Below are 4,687 nucleotides of genomic sequence, written 5' to 3' on the forward strand. Positions count from 1 at the left end.
ATCCTAAATAAAAACTAACGGGATTTTAAACGTTCTATTACCTAATTGGATTGTTTTAGTCCATTCAAATACAACTATAGCAATATCATGCTCCAAGAACACTCTACCTCAGGTTAACTGTTTCTTTCATCAAATGAATGAATGGAATTAATCGGGTACTAGATTAGATTTCCTTGACATAAGGAAAAAGGCAAACAAAAATAAACACAAAAAAAAAACGCAATTCAGAACTGTCATTTAAATTCAATAATGAAGCCATCTTTAACGGCAAATTAAGAATGATAGGCAGTGCGTGGCGTGGAAGATGTGCTTGACTCTGTAGAGACCTTATAAGAATTTTAAAAGCAAAATTATCGAAATGCGGAAATGGATAATCGCAGTATTGATACACAACTTTCACTCCATGGATGTAATTTGTAACCAAGTCGACTGATTTAAAAGAACGGCTTAAAAACTGCGCATAGCAGCAAATAGTACTCAAACTAACAGGAACAAACGTTAAGTTGAAATATAAACAAAATAATAAAAAGGCTCTCATCTGAACTAAAAGGTTTTTTTCTAGATCTTAAAGCATAAGCTTCTCTAGACGATGCTCTTACATCTTTCTTTAACTGTTTATATTCAGAGTCTGGAATTATTAAAATTAAAGAATAATGATGACAGCGACTTTAAAAGTACTGACTAACTACCAGAGATGAGAAAACTCAAAAAGCTTAGCATCTACACTGCACTCTTGTAGCTCTACTGAAACTGCGTCATAAAATAACTGAAAATTCATCTGATAAATGCCATCTCGACAAATAGTCCGCCAATCTGTTCTCAGAACCAGCTAAATAAACAGCACGTACTTCAAATTCATAAATCGCGGCAACGTAAATTAATTCTCGCAAACAGTGCTGAAGAAAGCAAAATTCCACAAATATCTTTTAATTTATCATCAGGAATTTGAAAAGTAAGTTTATTTGTGTCACATATGATTCCTAAAAATGCAATTATAGTAGACGGACAGCTTTGTGAGAAGATTCCTCTATCCCGGAAGAAATCAAAAGATGCTTTAACTCATCAAAAGCCTTAAAGGTTCTGTCACTCCACACCCGCGAAGTCAACAAGATAGTTAACAACATCAAAACCAAGTTCTCTATACATAAATGCAACAGCATTTGTAACGCGCTGGCAAATATGTGCAGCAGAACGAAGACCCATAGAAAGGATTTGGTCAAAATAAAGATGTCCCATCCACTCGAAACCTACTAAATGAACATCATGCAGATCGATAAATATCTGCCTATAAGTCCTTCGCAAATCCCGCTTGAATAAAAGACAATTCTGTCCATGCTTCTTAATTAAGTCTACAAAGGCGTCAACATTAGGATATTTACTTCCTCACCCAAGTACAAATGTTTATCAATGAAGCCGTTAACACTCCTCTTTCACTCAAATCTAAGATGACCCTTCTCTCAAAAGAATCTTTCTTCGGAATATCGTGAGAAAAAGCATTAGAGCGGAAAAGACCAATCACTGCTTTATTTTCGATTTCCTTTCTCAGATAATTGTAAATATCGTCTGGGAACTCAACCGCTCCCTTGTGATTGTGACCAGAACAACAGGATAAAATTTTTCTTAATCTTCATAACCAAACGGAAAACCATATTCTAAAAAAGTGCATACATCATAATCATCATACCCTGTCAACATAAATTTGAAAAAATCTATATTTAAACGCGATAAAACAGGAATTATGCAGTCTCAGTAATTGTACTTTTTAGAAAGCATAATACGTTCATGATCTGCAACCAAAATATCTGAACAATTAAAGCAGCCTATGTTCAACTCGTAAATCTCATGACAAACGTTTACAATCTGAATCAACAGGCTTGTCAGAACCCAACTTAAGATTGTTACTAGTGACCGAAGAATCTGATGTAAGAGTAACCCGCTTTAGATATGCGGGGTAAAAAATTTCGGCCTCCGGGTTCAAAGCAGAAAACGATTTTGATGCTAGTCATCCCAATTTAGGAATATTAGGACAAGAACTGTCGCATTTGGGATGAAACAATTTGTTTTTATCTTTTTAAAGCATACTGCACAGATATGCTGCACTAATCTTTGCTGACCTTTAAATAAAGTACAAAACCAAACTTGATCACTCTCTGCTGGTTTAGAAAAAGGCACAGACATCTTTGATTTAGGAAGCACATACTGTGTAAGAATTGGGACTTCTATAGAAGATGGATCGTCATCCCAAGACTTCTGACTCAACTCAATTTTCCTCAACCATGCCGCGTAAAAAGACAGCAAACCTTTCCATGCATATATATTGCTGTAATATGTAATCTTTTTCAGCAAATTTAAACGCCCATTTCGCTCCTTCTCAGAAATGCACTTACTGGTGATTATTTCTAATTCACCGGCACTGAAAAGCTTCACGTCCAAGTCGTTGAACGACACAAACTGGTTCACAAATTCATATTGGAGGGCAGACTGGGGCCAGAGCAACTGGGTTTTGTTTTTGCCTTAGCTGTTATACCCGATTTTGGTCTCTTCTTCTTTTTCTTAGATCTTAACTCATCACTGTCAGAGCTAAAAATCCGTTCTAGCAGAAATTTCAAATCTATCTAACTTCTTTTTACTGCTTAATGCCCTTTTGTGAGGGTCATCACTTGATGATGACGAATTGGAATCAATAACCTGATCCAGAAGAACTAATTGGTGTTTCCGCTGAGGACTTAACTAAGGACCTTCCGCGTGTCAAGCGGATGTGATGACCACTACACCACGGAATTAAACTGAAATTTTTTTCGTCAAACCACTGTAACAATTTCTAACATAATGACGACAGTATCGGAGTGAGTAGTATTCGACTATTCACTGAACTGTAGCGATATATGACATATCAAGTCTAAGGGGAATAACTAGACAAAAACAAGCAGACAAAAATTGCGATGCGTAATTACTTGTTTTTGAGATTAAAAACGAACCAATTACTGTAAAAATTCCGCTAAAATATAACTAAGCCGCCTAAAAGAACAAACATAAGAAACCTAACGAAAAACTCTGGGCATCTGAAAACTATAAAGAATTATAAAAAGCTTTATACGAAATTCCCAAATGCATAGAATGAATCATTATATTCGTAAGGTCTGAGACGTTTATTTAAAGGTGACGAGAAAGTGTACAACAAGACAATTTCTACGGAATTATAGAGATTCTAATCATTTTGAAACCTTTTAAATAATATTGATAAACAATATAATTCAGACAATATAAAGCGCACATGCAAATATTTTGTGGATTCCAATAGAAAAATAACAAAAAAAAAAGATTATATAAGGGTAATTGACCTATTTCAAACCAATATATCTAATTAATTTAATAACTTATTTGATAATTTGATTCTGAACTGAATGATACTGTTTCATATTTTGATAAAGATATCACAGAAGGCGAAATAAAGAAAGCCATAAGTTCTCTCGAGCTCCGTAATGGAAAATTTTCGTCTTCAGATATTATCTCTGATGAAAAGCTAAATTTCATTAAAGAAAATCAGCTTATTAATAAAAAAACCAAATTGGGTTTAAAGAGAAAAGTAGAAATGCTGGTCACACCTTACAAATCAATAACTGAAAATAAGAAAATAAATCGCAAGAAAGTATTTTCTGCATTCATTGCATGATCTCGGGGAAGCATTCGACACTGATTGGAGAACAGGTCTAGTTTATAAAATTCTTGAATATAAATTCCCTCCCATTATCTCAAAAATTCTAATTTCAATGTGTATAAATATTTCTTATAGAATGAAGTTTGAAAATGGTCTTGGACCCGGCACAATCTCATAGCCCGGTGTAAAGCAAGGAGCTGTGCTAAGCCCTTTCGTTCATTTTTTTAAATGACACAGTAAAACCACTTAGTCTAAATCAATCAAATAACGTTGCAGTGGTCATTGACACATCATCATTTAACATTAAGATTTATGGTCTTCATCGTGAACTCATGGGTCGAGTTACGGTGTATCCATCGGCACCATAAAATCTGATTTGTTCAAGGTGTCATAGTTTTTTCTTTCCCCTTTCGTCTACCCTGGACGTCTTTGTTTGAGACTCGTTAACTCGGTGGGTGTTTCCAGAAATTTAAAGCAGAGGACGCTTATCCTACCGATGCACTGGGTACATGCTCCCAGTTTTTGAGTCAGAGTTGCTCATTTACTTCTGTTACTTTGTATGTATTATTCTAGTTACTTCACGTTCTTTGTTGTGTGTGTCAGTTTTCCATGTCTGGTCTTTGTCCCAGGATAATATTCTTTTGATTTCCACAAGAATATTGGTTCCCTTGGTTACGCTTCCATGTATGTTGATGCTACTGTTCCAGTATCTGCATAAAAGTTAACATGGACTTAGAAATTGTCGAAATAACCTTCATTTTCATGGCGAATCACGGAAACTTGAAGTCTACACAGATAAATAAAAAATAATAGTATATTCGAAATTTAAATGGCAAACATATCAGAATAATTCCGGTTTAATAATACAGGAACTGAAACTGTAACTGAATAAAATTATTTAGGTATAACCAAGAAAGTTAATGGTAATAATGTAGCTAGTAATGAACTATTCGACAAGGCTAGAAAAGCATATTTTCACATTAAGCAAAACGTTGGTTTAACTAATCTTTGTAGACTCCTAGAAAAAAA

The sequence above is a fragment of the Perna viridis genome, chromosome 9 (genome assembly GCF_037379345.1).
Source record: "Perna viridis isolate PV_CMFRI_1.1 ecotype Kerala chromosome 9, ASM3737934v1, whole genome shotgun sequence".
In the NCBI taxonomy this organism is placed as follows: domain Eukaryota; kingdom Metazoa; phylum Mollusca; class Bivalvia; order Mytilida; family Mytilidae; genus Perna; species Perna viridis.